The sequence below is a fragment of the Haemaphysalis longicornis genome, unplaced genomic scaffold, assembly GCF_048455015.1.
Source record: "Haemaphysalis longicornis isolate Haplotype H1 unplaced genomic scaffold, Haemaphysalis longicornis Haplotype H1 scaffold_2, whole genome shotgun sequence".
Classification (NCBI taxonomy): Eukaryota; Metazoa; Arthropoda; class Arachnida; order Ixodida; family Ixodidae; genus Haemaphysalis; species Haemaphysalis longicornis.
In genome coordinates, this window is record NW_027526295.1 from 111480512 (window position 1) to 111499561 (window position 19050).

Sequence of the window (19050 nt, forward strand, 5' to 3'; positions counted from 1 at the left end):
AGGGAATTCACGCATACCACGACTGAAGGGTTGTAGCCGGCGCATCCAAAACTAGGCATGTTGGCGAAGTTGGTACCAGAAAAGTTGATGTGTTTTAGAGAAAAGAACGTTGATTTTTAGGGCAAAACTTATGCCCGCGCGAGTAAGGGACAACTTATGGGCTCACTTTTCAGAGCACTGGTCAGCTATTGGTGCCGCCTTAAATTGCGTGCAAAAGCGAACGATCTGTTACGGAGCTGGTACGCAAGAGCACACAGACGAGTTGCACCGCAAAGTTGGATGAGGTGTGCGAATAAGATCGACTCAAACTGCCGACTGCCAGCAGCTATGATAGACGATTAGCTTACCAAATGTGTTACGCACGTTTGAGGCGGTAGGCGATTCTCCTGTGGGTGCGGAGAACGAGGGCAGCAGGGTGGCTACAGGCCAGCGGATGACCCTGTCCACACATGACGGTGTAGGCCAGAAGGCTTGGCGGGGAGGCCGGGGCTGATGATTAGGATGTGCACTGCCGCAGAGCGCTATTTCGGACGCAAGATTGTCCTCGACGGAAGACCTCATCCACTGGAAATTTTCGTGTTTAAATGGTGCAGAGCCCGGACTGAACCAGTCATCCATGTCGACCGTCACTACAAGCTGTATTAACTTTCACTGGCATAAATAGAGGACGTGATATGTGAATAGTAGGGTGAAAATCACGTACAACTAACATTCTGGGGCATGTGGTCGCGCCTTCTCAAGCGACGAGGCGCAAAAGGGCTCATCTTGTTTATCCGCAACTTCCACCTTCAACGTAGTCTCTACTCTACCCTTAAGGAGAAGTTGCCAATGACACAAAGACGGGAACGCGGCCGACAGCTAACACCGTGTTCCGGGTGTACATTGAGATAAACAATTTCTAGAAAAGCCTCAAAGTTGCTTCTATCTATATGCTTTTAGAGGGCAGGTCGCACCGAATTAGTTGTAGCGTGCTGCACCTCTGCGAATGATCGTCTCCGTTCTGAATAGATGAAAAGGTCGGTGTCAGCAAGCGCCCATTTGTAAGTTTAAAACGCTTTCTCATGTCCCGCGGGTCATTCGAATGCTATGGCCGGGCGCAGCGCGGGTTATAGGTTGTGGAGAGGTTTCTACACGATGTTAGGCCTAATCGCGAAGGCGGAAGAAGACCAAGTAGATGCCGTGCTTGACATTATGGTGGGCAAGACTGGAGATATCTTCAGCGCATTTGTGCTTGCCCCATACGAAGCAAAGAAATTTAGCTTCATGATGGACCACTTCGCAAAATATTTCATTCCTCGCCGCAATGTTTTTTATGAGCGAGCACGCTTCAACAAGCGGGTGAAAGAATAAGGCGCTGTGAAGCACGCGACCACAGCACTGGGCGGTATACATGCGATCAGGGGCCCAATGCCGGCGGCGGGAACGGCAGACACTCAAGCAGGTCTGGGAGTTGCTGTGCTCGTTCATGTACTACCGCAGGGGCCCGAGCAGAGCTTGGCGTATTTTTCGATCCCTCCCCGTGTGTGCAACCACCAGCCGCCGTCCCCTTATCGCTGTCAGTGTGTTCGTGGACGTTACCGAGGGGGTCCTGGCGGAGCTGATCACCGAGCAGTTTACTCGGACCGCTCGAAAGCCGACTCCAGTTTCAGCATATCGCTAGCCTCCTCAGTCGTGGCGCCAACATTCCCACACGACCAGAGAGTGGTGTCCCTCTGCTCCTTGGAAAGCTGGGGAGAGTTGCCTTCTTCCCGATTTAAAATGTAGACAGCAGCAAAAAACATAACCTATGGTGCCCGGTGTGCAGCAGACTTCATTGGCCTCACTGTCTGCATTCCCAACAAATAGGAGTAAGCATTTGTAAAGGCGACTTCCTACCACAGACGGCAAATAACGGTTGCATCCGCAGGTGGGAGGCCTATTGGAAGTGGAGGCAGAAGGTGCTGGTCCAGTGCACTAATACAAAGGCTCGTAAAGTCTTGGGTAGTGAATTTGGCTATCGTGGTCGCCGGGGCAAGTTTGCGAAGAGTCCTGGCGGGATCCGTCACGGACGATGGCAGGGATATGCTCTGCATTTTTTCTGTGCCAAGTAGGCGACAGCGCCCGCACTTTTATTGCAGACGATACTTGTGTGATTTGGAAGCGATTCGAAGGAATTGTAATGATCCGCTCGGGCACTACGGTCCTACAATAGTTTTACCTCGGCCAGCAGTTCTTGATAAGGTCGCGAGCACATGTCTGACTGGAGGGATTAGAGCACAGTCTTTGTGTCGATGACCGCGGATTTTTGGCATGACACTTTGTCAATGGTGTGACGGGCGTAATTAATGGCGGTACGTTCTGTAGCCATGCACGTGGTGGGATGGGCTATCTTGAATTCTGTGGACATTAAAAATCACTGTAGAAGCGCGGCACCGCCAAAAAAAGATGTTGCAGAGCCTTTGGCGTAAATACCGGTGCAGTAATTCTATCAAAAAAGTAGATAAATGAAACCTGTCATTGTTGTTGTTGTAGTTGGTAAACTTTATTGACAGACAAAAAATATAAATACCTTCAAAGTCAAGCGTTCAAAAAAGAAAAAAATATCTATACAGACTGCAGCACCTGACGAAGGTGAGCCACCAAAGCTCAGCACCAGGTCATTCGGTCTGCTCCCTCCGGCATCGCGAGCCAGTGTGGGAGAGAAGAGGGTGGAGGATAAATAAGATGCGTTGCGAGTGATGGTTGTCAAGCAGAACAGTCCCCAAGAACATGCAGCGTATTGGGGAAGCCGGAGCATTTAGAGCACCGAGTAGGGCTACAAGGATCTTCTAATCGGTGTAGTATCTGTGGGGTTGGAAGGCTGTCCGTTTGCACTTGTTGGATAGGACAAGCAGCACCTGCTCGGGGTAACAGGTGAGAGGGAGACGGAAGATTCTTCCTATCCCTGACAAACTCTTGCGCAGTCTGGCGTCGATGTTGACTGGCTTGTCGGGCCTGCGGTGGTGGGTGGAAAGGGATTGACCAGGGCGTCTTCGAGTCTCCCGGTTGTGACGGAGCATGGGAAAACTGATGCGAAGCTCGTTACCTGGGCGCCTACGTGACCAGGAACCCAGTCCTGCACGTAGCTAGTACCAGTGTGTTTGGTCAGATGAGTGTGGAGTGTACGCATGAGATTGATGGGAAGAAACTCGTCCTGGATGAAGTGGAGAGCCTCCTTATCGTCGCTGAGGATAGCGTGGTTACCAGGAGTGAATAAGGTTAAGATTGCTTTAGTGATTGCTAGAGCATCGAGAGACAGGGTGGAAGGAACGCCCGAGAATGTTTTCTACAAGGGCGGGTAGATATAAGGAAAAACTACAGTAACCCCGCATGCGTATTAGGAGGAGAAGTACACATCTGTATACGTCACTGTTGCTAGATCACCATAGCAATAGCGAATAGTGCATATTCGAGCTTGAACACGTCCTGGATGTAAGGTTGCGAATACGTCGATTGGAATGGTAGGAAGTGCTATGCGAGGAAGGGAATACCAAGGAGGGGGTATATCTGTAATGTCGGGCAAGGAAAATACCTTGTGAGGATTGAAGACGACGGCCAGGCCAATTAAGCTGGATAAGAGAATGCAGTGTAGGAATCACTCCCGACGTGCAGGGATAACTCCTTCTATAATATTTTCAACAAAATTAACAAGTTATAAGGTTTGCCTTTCCGAAGGCTCTTGCAAAGATTTTCAGCCTTTCAGGACCGGAACAAAGTGGCTAGACCTACATTTTTTTAGGATATATGCTATCACGCCAGACTTCATTGAAATATTTCAAAAGAGAGTGCCGGACGGCGTTTCTAAGGTGACACAGCCCTATAGATGGTTGTATTGGGTCTTTTTGGTGACGATCACTTGCATCAAGCCAAAGCCGCCTCCCGTTCTTCCAGCAAAAAACGGGACGTCCATCCGAGGAAGCCCCGAGGAGGGAATGTCAGTGGCATAGCATGAGGCAGAAAGGCCTGTTCCGCTGACGATCCAATCGCAGACATCCTCTGCTACATCGAGATTGGCGCACTTCTGGTGTAGCGCTAGAGCCTTGAATAGGTAGCGCGGTTGCACGTGGGTAATACTCCGTCGCAGAGTCCTCATATTCCGGACAAAAGCTTTAGAGGGTGGAGAAATCCACAAAATTACCTTCAACGTTGTGTTTGCACTTGGAGAATGCAGCGTTGGATCTTTTCCTTTGCCCTTCTCGCATGTATCAAATCTTGAGGAGACTTTGTACGTATGTATCATTGTTCGGCGCACCAAAGGACTGCTCTAAGGCGGAAAAGTTTCAAAAACAAAACGACGTTTCTGTAACCGTATTCGGTTGAAAACTGCACCACCACTTTGACTATACCCTCAAAACTCCAAAGAGCATAACTGCGTCACGTTCACCTCCTTCTCATCTATGATCATTTTATCCTGATTAGTGGCTTCCCGGTCCTCCTTTCAGACACGAGCTGGCTGCGGAAACGCCACTTGTGCTGCATGCAGGGCTTGAACCGAGAGAGCACTCACGCCAGGCACGCCAGTTACTGTAAAGATAACGAGCCGGCCAAAACTGCTAAATAAATGCGGGATAAACTCTCAAATTTCACAGTGGATACGATACTGAACAATTCCAATTTTTCGACGCATTTACCTTTTAGGCTACCATCGAGTCTGGTAAGAAGCGAAGGCACATGTGCTCGTCGTGCTGCCTTCTAAACGTGCAGACTTAGTGAAGGGTCTGGTTTAGGGACGTGGCCAATCCGATGAGCAAGTGGCAGAGTGCTTTCGGAAGGGAAAAAGTCCGCAAAAAAGAAGAAGGAGCTGGGAAGCGGCCGGGAAAGACGTCAGTAGGACGGTGCCCTGGCGGTGTAGGCCCGAGGTCCGTCGCTGGCGTTTCCTTCGAAGTTTCCGTCCGTCGTGGTGTAGGCCCGACGACAGCCCTGGACGCCCCGGGGAGACGCCGTGGTCCGGCGCATGAGTGAGCGGTGTGTCGGTGATGCGGAGCGCGGGAAGCGAGGCCTCGTTTCGAGAACGATCAAACTCCTTCCTCCGCTAATCATCGGCACCGCCACGTTCTTCGCAGGGTTGAAAGTTGAACATAACGCCGGGTTGAAGCATCCCGGCGCACACATCTCGTCAGCTCTGTGGACAGACTGCCACCTCGCGTCGACTCACCGATGTCACGGGCCCGTCTCCTCTCCATCCATCATGCCAGCCCCAGCGGACTGTAGTGGAACAGTTCCTCGCCAGTCCTCTGCGACTTTTGTAAATATTGTCTTCCCCCTTTCGATACCTGCCCGTATGGGTTGCCTGTTCAATATAACACGTGTGTTTGTGTAGACACTAGTCCGGCTCATTGCTCTGCACGCGGTCCCGCCCAACATTCACAACACAGACCAGTGGTGGTAAAAGTGTTGCCGACATGTTATAGCGAAGCCTGGACTTCATTTATCAATTCAATAAAACACCGCAGAGTAGACAAATTTATCCCCGAAGAAGTCTAGGAGATAACTTGCCCAATGCAGATGACTTCTTGAGATGCCGAACAGCCTATATCCGTACACATTCCGCCGTGTGCAAAGAATCGTTCGCTAAAAATTAAGGTTAGTGATCAAGATCACGTCACTGGCACATCCAGAGTGAGGGTCTGTAAAAGATGTAACATCTAGTGCACTCACAAATGATCTTTTCTTCACCTTTACCCCGACCTGTCGTACCACATCTAAATTAACCTGGCCACTTACCGCAAAATAGGTTTAAATGTATTCAGAAATAAAAATGTCTAGGTGACGCTATACCAAAACTTCTTTTTGGCTACAGCCGTCCCGCCTGATGTGTCTATTTACAACGTGTGTCTATTTATGTGTGTCTATTTGCAATGTGTCTATTTATGTGTATATTTACTATTTACAACGTGTACATATTGTAAATTTTTATCAACTGTAACAACTGTAGATAGTATTTTATGTAGATGATGAAGGTTTAAGTTAGTTGTACATAATCTTAGAAACACAAAAGAATAAAAATATCCAGACGTTTTTGGTGTCTTTGTATTTGATGCCAAATAACTGCCTTTGTGATTAGCAAAAACGCACCTGTGCGAGATTTCGGCGCACGTAAACGTCTCCATCTGGTCAAAATTAATCCGGAGCCCTCCACTACGGCGCTTCAGGCTGCAAGTAGTTCTTTCGCTCAAAAGTATGGCTTTTAAATACCTTTCTTCGGAATTGGGACCAAGGGAACGTCCCAGCAGCGATGCAATAATCTGTGGACGTTAGACTACACCGCACGGCCAAGCTGGGATCAAGTGTCACGCACTGTTGCCATTTCGTGTAAAATATCGCACGCGGCCCCTGCCGCACAATGTAAACGCAGAGTGACAATGCGCTGAAATGGGACTGTTATGCGTTGCTACACATATGTACGGGCGCGCGTAGTGTGTTATGAAAGTAGCCGCATGTCTCGTTTTTACCAAGCGAAGAATAGCTTAAATGTTTCCTACGTGAAATGTCTTGTAACAGAAAAGACTGGGGTCCTTTTAGGAAAGAGAAGTTTCCGAAGTGTGCAAGCAATGAAGGTTTCGGTGTAACTCGGTTAATATAAAATAAATTATTACTTTGTGCTGCTGGTCTAAATACAATAGGTTTTATTTGAGACACATATTTCACACTGTTTTTCAAGGTAGGACGGCTTGCTATCTATGATAGGATAACCAGCAAAACACCTGTGCAGTTATATTACTCCAATTGCCGGCTATTTCTAAAGTATCCGCTCATATCCTGGCATGCCTGTCCTAGGGACGATGGCGGCCCTGTCTACGGAAAAGCTGTTATTCGTAACACGTGTCTGCAGTTATGGCCAGCGAATTTGAAATTACCCGCTCTTCCTTCAGCAAAGAGCGTGACCTAGCAACGGTTGCATACGCGACAACACTGCAGCGATTAACGTTGCATCGGTCGGCACTCTCCTCTGCCCATTTTGAATTAGCCGCCCTTCCCCTGTTATGCAACGAGAACTTGCAATAGCACAGTACATGACAACCGCACAGTGCAAACATTGCTTCCCTGCGCTCTGCACATTATTTCTCATGGCTGTAACATAAACAGATATACGTCCAAACGCGAGACTCACAGGTTCGACAATGGCCATAGAGGAAAGCGATTCTTCTTTCACGGCCTCTGCTTGTGTTGAGCTGAGCGGTCCGACTAGGTCATCAGTAACGTAAACAGTTCAGTGATCATTTAGTTAAGACTATTCTAATTGAAAACTGCCTCAAGCAGACACTTTGACAGATGGCGCAACGGGATTTCAAGACGTGAGCTCCACGCAAATGAGGGCACCCGCTAAATTGACTTCTCCCACTCGTTCATTGATGGTGCCAATCACTACAGAATATGATGATTGAGATTAGAGCCAGCCCCCGTTTAAAATTTTCGGCGCATCTCCCAGGTTGAACCGCGGCCGGTCGATGATAGTCACTGCTGTGACAGCGTCATGTACTCAACGGGAACCATAAACCTAAACCGCTTAGTATTCTGTGCGACAACTGGAGCCCTGATTCTCGCATCCCGACTACTTGGGGACAACGTGGAGTGGTGAAGCTCTGTCTTGAGGATAGTTGCATAATACGAAGGTGGAAAATGTAAAACGCGCCATTTTCCATTGTCTATGCGTCAGGGAGGAGTTCGTGGGCAAAAGAAGACAAAGGTACTTTGGGTGAGTTTGTGGCGAAGAATATATCGTTTTGCAGGCTTAATAGAGTACGGCGGCAAATTTAACTGCAGAAACACCTGCCAAAATTTCACAAAAGTCCTTTCGGCTAGAGTTCTTGAATATATAAAGTTGAGGAACTCCGCTTCAGAATTCTGGCCGCGCATGCTCCCCTGCACCGTTGAACCTGAGCAGCAAGTGTACTGACGCGCCCCTAGGGGACAAAAACTAACTTCGGTAAAGTACTACACAATAATAATGTTTTGTACAATAAAGTTTGCTTTTACATAAGAAGACATAATTATGTAAAATGTACCTATATGTTACGGTTTTTCTATTTGACTTACAGCAGGAGCCGCAAGCATTCCAGTGCTACTTCAGCTTTCTGCCGACAAACGACAGGGTAATCTTCTTGCCCATTGCTTGCCCCAAGCGTAGAGGTGTACCTCAAGACCTGAGTTTGCTACATGGGGCGTATGGTGAGTTTCGGAACTCGTATATATTTAGTAACTCTGCTTTTGCCATAATTGGCAATGAAACGTTACAGAACTTCAGTCGGCCGTGCAGCAACGTTTCTGATGTAAAGGAACGTTGGGAAACTTGCGTATAAACTACGTTCAAAGGGGAAATCTCAAATTGAATATAAGTGATGTTTTCTATAGAAAGCAATGTCCTACAAGAATAGTACTGCAAACATTCCCTACTTTACGCCAAGAATTTCTAGCCAAAAAGCAACCTACGTGATCAATTCCTGGTCCGTTTGAAGCGAGGTGCACGACAATGCTTTCGATATCATTCAGGCATATTCTTCTGAATTGTGCAAACATGCGTTGAATCCAACTTCTCTGCCCTTTTAATTAGCACCCTATTATAAACAGTTTGCTTAGGTTCATAATGAGTAGAAGGCCTCTCCCACTGACAAGTACGCGCTTCCTTCCTGCACTCCTCGAGACAGTTTTGCCTACAGATTTTCCTATTTGACCTCTCTATCAAATTATTGGCCCTTTTTCACGCGTCTTTTGGTACGCACTTTGTTACCCTGGTGGTCCACCCATTGTCCATTCGTCTCACTACATGGCTAGCAGAAGCACTTGTTCGTTCTAGGTTCCAACTATGATATCACGAATCAACTTTACTTCCTCATCACGGAAGTTAGTCTTCAGTTTCTTAGCGTTGCGCCTATCATTGTTCATCCCATTGCCTGCTAGGGCTACTTATTTTGCTTTACGGTCGTTACGGTAAGATGCCCCGTTTTCGCTAAATATGTCGTCACAGGCAGGACACATTGGTTGCATACTTTTCTTTATAGTGATTGCGCTGGCGCACTGTTCAATATGTGGGAGAGCTTTCGGACTGCTCCCCTGCCCATACCACATCTGCGGGTTTTTTTTCTCGTGGTTGGGATCGGTCATATTTTCACAAAACGTAGTCTGGCTCAAACTGCGAAATCCCAAATGGTTGTTGTATTCATTAAAGAGGCCCTGAAAGGCATTTTGAGCACACTAAATGAAGTAGCGCAATCGTTAGATCGGGTCGTCAAGGTCATCTGGGCCAAGTATTACTCTTTTACGCGCAGCGGAAAGCTCACACTTTTGTTGCAAAGTTTGTCGCTTTTTTCTCACCCTTTCTTTCGTGTTTTTGGACGCCGCCATCTTCACATGTCTACATCATCGATTCCCCGATGTTCGTCATGAGCTAGATATCCTGCTATTGGGCGGCTTTTTCATGCACTTCCGGCAAAGAGATGAGTCGTCTGCTCAGCGTCGACTCGCCGGCTGATCTGCTAGCGTAGTGCCGGAGTGCTTGGACATTTTACGACAAACGAAACAAGTGTAAACAAACGCTTAACCGTTCGTATTGAATGCAACACGGTCATAACACGACATGGATATTCTCTTACCGGAGTACGTTCCATAAAGAAAGCGTTGAAGCCCCGTGGCACTTCTTTCGTGCAATCGCAGAGAACGCCCTGAGCCGAATGCCCGGGTTTGACGGATGCATTTTTTTCCACTTCAAAACAATCCAGAGATGCGTTTCGAACGAACACAACGTCACAACATGTGTTGCAAGTCTGAACCGCGATTGACAGACGATGGGTTGCCTCCTCCTGCCCGTCGTAAATTCGGCACTCACCTCGCACGCGGTTTGCGGGGACGAACAGCAAGTCACTTATATCTGGCGCGCAAGCCGAGATGGCTTTTAGCCACGCACACTGCACATACCCCATGCGAGGTTGAGTCGTACGTCGCTCGAGAAAGATAATCCAGACCATGGGAAGCACTATCCACCCGCAGAAGCACAACGTCGCATTTCATCGCGAAACAAAGGCGTCCACAACACACACACCATCGCCTCCTGGAATGCCAAACGCATCTCACACTTCCTAATGAGAGCGAGTGGTACGTCTGCAATGCCCACATGTCGCGACGTGGGGCCCCGAGCTGAACCGGGATCACGCAAGCGTAACTGACCTCTGGGGCGGTTTGTGCCTTGTTGCCAAGGCAACCGATGTTTGAGATCGTCAAAGAAAGGCGCTTGCTCCAGCGCTAGAAAGCCCAGAGCCGCGCCGGAGCATGTTTTGCCAACGTTGCCGCTCTCCACCACGCGTCGCCCCAAGCTGAACTGGTCACATGATTGAAGCGTTTTGTGCACGGGTTCTGTATCGGTGTAAAATGTCTTTTTCACATGGCGCCGGCAGGAATTACTACCACCGCAAAATAAGACCCGGCACCAGCGGGGCCACATCTGATACGGCGCTTTTTGGAGAAGCAGTGCGCGGTGCATGAAAGGGACCGAGCGCAAGATCCTCCCCAGCGGCTGCGAGTTCGCCGCCGATTAAAAGTCACGTGCTGCACTGCAGCAACGCACACCGCGAAAGGGCAAGGCCAGGCCACCGCACACATGCGGCAGATTTTTCGTTCGCTTATCCATCCTTGAGCGGAGTGCGGAATTCATGGTGTCAACAAAACTTGCCCGTAGCAGACGGCAGTCGGAGGAGCGTAATGCGGAAGTACGTCACCGCTGACTAGCGCAGCATCATGGGAGGGAGTGCTCGCGCGCCGTCAACAGTTGAAAAGAGGAGGAAACGCGGCGCGACGATAATGCGCGGTTTTTGATTTACGATTTCTCAGCTAATACTCATCGGTTTAACAAAATTCTTGCCGGAGGAGATTGCTAATACATTGTCTTATTTGGTTACATGTACATCCATGCATCGGCGGAAGGTATTTCAGGACCCCTTTAAAGACAAAACCTTTATTCCTGTGGAAAGGAGCCGAGTAAACATGACGCCCTCTCATATACATCAAAATGTGCACCAAAGTTAGCCTCGTATTACATGCTTGGAGGCTGTGCTGTCCTTTTTAGCAGAGAAATTGTTATGCTTGTGCCATTAAAGTTCAAGACAACAAAGCAATTCTTCTACGCCAACAACTTTAAACAGCCTCAAAGCAATGCGCACGCCAGTGGTTATTGCCGTATACTCGAGGCCTTTTTGCATAAAAAGTCGACTGCCCCTGCCGTTGATATTCTAACTACGGAGCCATCCTTGAACTCCTACGCGAGGAGCCCGAAGCCCCAACAACAAAATATGCTGTATCCTCCTAATGATGACTTCAGTATCCGCAGCCGGTGGTTAGGGAATGCAGACTGGTGGTGACAAACGAGGTATAGCAAACAACCGGCGGGTGCCCACCACTTCATTCGCCGAGAGGCATAAATCGCCGACTCTAGCGATGACCGATGCATGCCGTCGCTGAAGTTGACTCTTCTCTCAATTGTCCGTTCCAACCTGGATCCCCGGCTAGTTTGTACCAGCTCCGCAGCCTGGTCTGATAGCCTGTGTGCGCCAGTTACGCTAGTGCGACAGCTGTCGGTTAAGTATTGGTCACAGAAGGTGTTGTTGGCACTTAAGTTGGTCCCGTACGGTGCCGCGCCGTGACACCAAATTTGAATATTCTTGCGAGGTACAATTCATGAAAAGCGCAACAGTGACTAGTATCAAGAACAGCGATAAAAAAAATTCTGAGCTCAGAATAATAGATTGAAATTCTTCGTTACCGAGCAACCTCTAGGACTTTGGAGTGAGTTGTTATGTACTATGCTCTAACGTCGCACGTTGCTTCAATTATGAAGTACTCAATCAGTTTAGAGGTCTTGGCGTTAACTTGAATAATTTATTGGCGATGGCATGTGGTCTCATTTCAAGTCATTGGATTTTATAGGTTACAGTAATTTTAATGACACTCAAGTATAATCGAATACACTAAGCGAAAGATATCTGCATTACGAGCGTACCCCGGCGTCTTCACTAACGGCACAAAGCAACAATACACAGCACGAGTAACAAATTCTAAATATCATATATGTGTGGCACAATAGCACCACAGCATTGCGCTTGAAAAGGCGTCTGGATATGCTACCAATCGAGAAGAAATATTTTACTATTGTTTCTGTTTTAATGAGCAGTAGAGTGTACGTAGGCAAATAAACCAGCACCTACTGTAATTACCAGCGTATAGATTGCCTGCTTGTGTCGGATTGTTGGCAGTAGGAGTCATTTTTTTACTTGTGTTCTTTCAGTGCGCAGCCATTATCCAAACACAATAACCCGGAACAGTGCCCACTAATCACCAGTAAAAACAAACACCGCGCGAACTAAGAGTCTGCTTGACTTCATACTGATTGAAATTGCTCTTACCGGACACTTTGTTCCGTTAACAAAATAATGAGCAACCCAATGATAACCATCAGCCGCCTCGCACCAGAAGTCGCATGCGTCAACAATGATTCCCTGCAAAAATAGGGAAACGTGTTGAAACACATTGTACGGGTCAAGCAAAGTATTTATGAAATCATGCGCAGTGCAGTAACCTCTACGCAAAAAAAGCTTGTGCTAGAAGTGGCTACATTACATCCACCTTGTGTTTGCCACGCTTGTTTCAGGTATTCTTACTTAAAACGAGCACCACCTGTTCAGGTGCATCATTACCATCATCAACAGCTTATTCAGGTCCACGGGAGGATGAAGGCTTCCCCCATTGACCTCCAACAACTCCTTCTTGTGCTGTTTGAGTTCATTATTTACCCCAAATGTCTATATTCAACGCTCACTAGTTATTGGCCTTCCCCATGCTCTAGTTCCGCCTGCCGGTATCCATTCGGTTGTCCTCGTGGTGCATCTTTTATTATTTTGTTTAGATACACCGCCGGCCCAAGCCGATTTTTTTTATCTTTATTTCAGCCATGATATCACCGGCCAAAGTTGTTTCCCGACCTAGGAAACTTCCTTCCTGTGTCTAGGAGATACTCGCATTATTTGTTCTATTGTCCTCGGGGCGTTCCCGGGATTGCTCCCAATTGTCGTCCCCGACAGGACGCGCTGGTTGTACATTCTTCTTTTGCTTGTTAGATGTAGCTTGCTTTTAATTACTTCAGAGTGTTTGCCGCGTGCAGACCAGACCTAACCTATTCTGCGCCCTATTTTCTTCCTGTGGCTTCTGTCCCCATGACACCTTGTCATCGGGGATTAACTTCTTCCTCTCGGTGTAGTGGTGCGTTTGCTAAGCTGAAAAGGGCGACTCCGGCAAGTTTATTCATCATTTCTTCAGGTTTATTCGGGTTTATTTGTAACACCATGGAAAATATATTTGAAGGTTGTTCCTGAAATATTTTTGCAGCTGCACTACCGATTCACTGATCATAAGTATATCGCCTGCAAACCTGAAATTTCACAAATATTTTCAGCGTGCTCCCAATAAACCGTTTTAGAGTCAAACTTTTAAAACATTCCCTCTAGACCCACTGAGAACATTTTTGGCGAGATGGTCTCTCCCTTTCTACAGCCTTTCTGACCGCTTTTCTTGGGAAGGATTACTTTATTCTGATGTCCTTATATATATTATCTCAAAGTTTTATGAACATCGCCTATTTTCCACGGTACCTCATGGTCCCAGCACTACTGCAATGCTTACTCAAGCAAACGCTATTTTTAGTCTGTAAATGCCATGCAAACGGGCTAAATAAATTCGGCGGATTTTCGTTACTGGTCGATGATTAATAAGATCCGGTTTATTTTCAAGTGTGTTTTCCTAAACCGGGCGGCTCTTTAGATGTTGAGAATCTAGGCTGCCACTTATGCAGTTAACTATTACTTTGCTAATCAGTTTGCATGAAACTGACAGTAGGCCAATGGGTCTGTAATTCGTAATGTCTTGGGTATCTGACTTCTTGTCAATTAACAATACGTTGCCGGTTTTCTAGTCTGGGAGCACTTCAAGACTCATCAGACGTTATGTATGACACTAGAGATTGCGGAAATTACAAATTGTGTTGAGGTTCGTGAACAGCCTTGGGCACCAATCGATCCTTAGTGAGCGACTGAAAAGTTCTCTATCTGCTTCCATTTATGTTGGGTATAAAACGCCCAACCTATACCATTGGTGCGTATTATGCACTTTAACCCAGACCCCACTTCCTTACCTACGAATCAAAATTCGAACATTTCTTCTGCGCACCAGGTATCCCTTATTCAAATATTCCCTTGTCTCAGCGTTTCACCAATTACAATTCTTTTTCTGTTTATTGTGCATAAAATTGTGGAGTTATTAGTTGTAATAGGCTATAAAATCTCGGGAAGAGCATCCACAGCACTACTTCTAAAAGCAAGCGGAATTGAGAGAAGCATCAGGATTCGCATCGACAAAGACACATTTCCACAAAAGTCTGCATGTACCAGCCACCCCTTCGGGTGACCATTGTTTTGAAGCGGGTAGACGTTCCCTAACAGGAGCCCATTAAATTGCAGATATAAACAGAAGGTAGTGGAGAACCCGGAAAAAACCTTTTCACGCTCGAAGTATCAAAAAGCAGTTTCATCAAGTGACACAGTGCAGTGAAAGTATTTCGCAAGCAGTACATCCTGGTCAGTAGAGAAGCTGTGCATTTAAGTCTTGTAACTAAGGCGAGGAATACGGCAAGGTTTTGTGCCCTTTATCATTCATTTCACTTTCACGCTTGACTTCCCCGTTCGAATTCATTTTCTACGCAGACCCCTCAAACAGGGTGAATAAATACTTGAGCGCTCTAGCCCCATGTCCTAGCAGCAGAAACTTCTCGCTAGTGCAGAAAATGGCGTTGTTTTAAAAATATTCAACCAAAGCGTTTTCGTAAGATAACCACACAAGACAGCAGCCCTACTGAATAATTCGTTCCTTACAAGATATTTCTACTCTAAGTAAAATCTCAGTGCGAATTAGGAATAACTCTAAGCTTTGTAACTTTTTGAGTGGGGCCACGCGTTTCTTTGCAACGCTATTTCAACAGAAAACGTCTTACGATTGCTAATGAAGCGTTTGAATTAATATAACAAAATGTAGTGCCCGGCAAAGTAAATCCTAAACGCAAAGGTTAGCGGGTGGGAAGGACGACTTAGGGTTGAATGGCTGGCAGGAGAAGAAACTCCCCGCATTTCCCCGAGGGGAAGAATGTGAAAGTGCGAATGCACGAGTTGAATTTGCGCGGTTCGGTAATGTTCGCGAAAGAGAGATCACACACACACACACAACTACAAAGAAAGAAAGATGCATTTATTCACAGACACCTATTTGTGTTGTCGTTGTACTTGATTGCTAGAGCGGATCTCAGCTTTGAAAGTTCGTGTCAGTACTCCTTTAAGCGGGTGCATTAGCCCTTCTCACGCCCGATTCCTGGCCAATCCCCCACGTGGGTATGTGCCATGTCAGCGGCCAGGCAGCGCGCGCCCATCTCCCCCCGTTGCCAAGGAAGACGAGGAGATTCCTGGCCAATCCCCCACGTGGGTATGCTATGCGGACATCGCCGGTGGACGCAGGTTCAGGGTCACTTAAGAAGTGCATTCGCACTTAATCATTTAGAATCTGAAGATGAGGACCTCAAACGTATTTCCTCTATGACGAAATAAAGCGCATGCAAATAGGCTCACCCTAAAAACGCATCATACTAGGTGGTCTGCTGCAATACGTCTTTCCGGGTGGTGATGGGCAGAAGTCAGCCAATCAATGGCGCCGCCGGTCACGTGCGGACTGAGGTCAGCGCTCGCTCCAGCTGTCTGGCCGCTCTCCCGAGCATCAAGCCAAACACGCTGAGTTGTCTGAGTTCGACTGCAGCCATCGCTTCCGGTTGGCAACATAAGCCTCTAAACGAGCACGTTCACATAACTGTTCAGGTGCCGTCAGAAGTAATTGGAACACGCGACCTGTGGCTGAAGTGCATAGGAGCACTATGTACCCGGACAAAAAATCCAACAAGACTTTCCTGTTGGGCTGACAGCACGCCTGTGGGGCCAATAAGAAATTCTGTCGGCACTCTATCGTCCCAATAGCCTAGTCGTCCAACAGGGAGCTTAACCTTGATGGCGTTTTTGGGGCCAATAAGAAGCTCTGTCGGCACTCTATCGTCCCAACAGCATAGTCTTCCTACAGAGAGTTTACCCGTGATGGCGTTTACCGGCTCGCCAACACGATCAGTGAACGCCAAGAGACACCTTGTTTGTAATGAGCGGCGCGAGCGCGCCATCAGACAGAACCGACAGACGCCCTCAAGGTGTTTTTAGGGCCTAAACAGCAGCGTCTATATCTGGCATAGACGCTAGATGTCAACGTTTGTGTTCTGACGGACGATAACATAACGATGTCAAGATATGCTTTGGCTCATACCACGGAGAGCACAATAATAGTTTGTTGCTGCAGCCTCGGTTGCTCTTCGTCAAGAACAAACTGAATCGGCTGTACAGCTTTCTTCGACGGCGTGTATGCAGTGGTTCTATCTTCCTTTTTTGCGCAGGCTGCCGGGGGCGGCCCCTGTAAAATCTTTTTCGCTCGTCGCTGCCGTCCACAGTACCTGTTTGCTGTACCTATTACATCGCAACCACCGCATGCTTCGGTCGCTATCTAATATTGCCTTGCATTATCCCCACTTGTTACAAACTCAGAGGTTTTCGCACTGTTAGCAGTCGTTTTACACGACGGGTTTGATGCGCCTGACATGCCCGGAGTGACGCAACGTGAGCGCAACGTTGCTTGTCTGCAAGATGGTGCCGGACAAACAAGCGTTATCAACGCGAGAATTCTAACGGCACATTCCATTTCATTCGTGGCTACCGTGGCTTGCGCAGAAAAGGTCGGGTTGACCTGCGATAGCTTTTCTTGAGTCAAATAAGGGAGCTTTGGCTCAATCGCTTGCAGCGCTAGCAATGTGGCCTCGTCTGCAAGATCGGTGCGTGAGAAACAAGCGTTAGGACAGCCAGAATTTCAAAAATGCAGCATAAACTAGACACAAACGACAAGTTTCGTTGACAACATATGTAAGTATTTATAGTTGTTTTAGGCGCTCCCCGATCTCCCGCCGAGATAGCTGAGTGGTAACGCGTCCGCTTACAGTTTTGGAGGTCCATGGTTCGCTTCCTCGTCGAAAATTGCTTTTTTTTCCAGCGACGGTTTTATTACATCTTTTTTTAAGACCAGGGTAAGCGCCTGTTCCTTGCTTTCCATCACGCCGACATTTACCACCCTCTTCCTAAACCCAAAGTAGCTTGTTTTCTCGCACCTTCTCTCTTGAGAAGCCCGCCGTGAAAACAAATCCAAAACAAACGTCAAAACTTCTTTACAATATCAGTATATATGTCAGTTACTTTATGTGTATTCACTTTTGTGTTTAAAAACCTCAAATTCAAGTTATAAACACCTTGCAGACTTCGAAATCAGAAAGATAATTACCAATATTACAGCACTAACACAATTTCAGTCAAACATAGAGGAGCTGCTATTGAAGTCTGGGAACGATCTCTCACTTTTTTGTGTGTTTGTTTATAGCGTTTTGTGCCGAGTGGTTGCTGGCGGATTTGGTTCAGTTTTATCTATTTCAAGCTTAAATCATAGTTATAAAAGCTTTATGGGTGATGTCTACCCTTCCAACCTACGCGTGTGTTGAACATGGGGACCCGGGAAGAACGATCATCGCCTCATAAAATACTGCGCGTCAAAAGTGGATGACATTGCGTTCGAACAAAGTGTGTTGGTGTGCGCGAGATGAAGACGACAGTGAAGGAGAATTGTACGTTGGAAACAACGTTTTTGCTAGGGTAAGTACGCATTTTTTATTATTCTGTATTTGGTTGGAACGAGTTCTGGTGTTTATGGGTACGTTTATGGGTATGGGTCAGCACACTCACAGATTATGCACCTGCAGGTGTGCTGCTGGCTCTCCTGCCTTTCACTCCAGTTTCAAAGGCTTTGCCAGGGCCTCCCTTGGCCAACCGACACTGCACCTGCTGTACCCAAGTACTCCCTGGCCTTTCGTTGGTGCTCCGTACACTTTACCGCCAGGAATAGTCATTCCTTCATCCATCATCTGGCCGCTTGGACCACCCGTTCAGAAGCCAGCGCATTTCTCGACACATCGGTCCAGGCACTGCTGCCATGTCGGAGCACCCGCCGATTATGTACTTTCGGGTTAGTAATTGCACGTTGTGGAACCTGCCATGATGTATAGCTGTTAGCAGTGCTGTGGCCTCTGGTCATTTGAAACATTCGCATGAAGCAGTGCTGTGCGTTTGGAGTGTGTCATTGCTTAGCAGAAGAGAATCTGGGGCGGATGCCTAAAAGGCAAGAAGAGAAACTGAACTGACTTTGAAGGAAATATTCGTATGTTCTCAAGCCAAGCAACCAATTAGGATCTTTTGATATGGCTTTGAACTTGAAATACAAACTGGTGTGGAACTACTTTCTATTTTAAGTAAGCTTACAATTTTATCTACTACAGATCATACTGGTAATTATCACACTATACCGAAAAGTACATCCCGCAGTGTGTAGAATTCCGACAGCACTTTTTTCGTAGTCTCTAATGACAGGCACTATTCTCAATGATTGGAGGATAGTCGAGGTAGCACCAATCTTTAAATCAGGAGACGGTACTTTACCATTGAATTTCCCTAACAAGCACCATATGCAAGGTCGGGGAACATTTTATACACTCTCAAGTCACTAATTATTTATAAAAGCACAATATCACATTCGAATATCAACACGGGTTTCACAAGGGTTACTTGAGAAACACAACTTTCAGGATTTGTTCACGATCTACATTGATCCATTGACACAGGCTCACAAACTGCGTTATTTTTTCTCGATTATTCTAAGGCGTTCAATCGCATTGCAAACCAGGCTACTTCTCAAACTTCACCCTAATGTCCTCACTTGAGCGAAAGATTTTTCATTCTTCTCGAATGCAGTTTACTTCTCCTAATAAGTATATACTTCTTTTGCTCGTGCCACTTTTGTTGTCCCCCCAGGCAGTTTGCTTGA

General features: G+C 47.0%; 1 long non-coding RNA gene across 1 annotated transcript in view; it reads right to left on the minus strand.

Moving 5' to 3' along the window:
• The window catches only part of LOC144167299 (uncharacterized), a 46150-nt gene that overhangs the window by 13153 nt on the left and 13947 nt on the right, over nucleotides 1-19050 (minus strand). Inside the window, exon 3 of the long non-coding RNA XR_013321933.1 lies at nucleotides 12408-12500. This is a non-coding gene — a long non-coding RNA (uncharacterized LOC144167299). The remainder of the gene's footprint in view (nucleotides 1-12407; nucleotides 12501-19050) is intronic.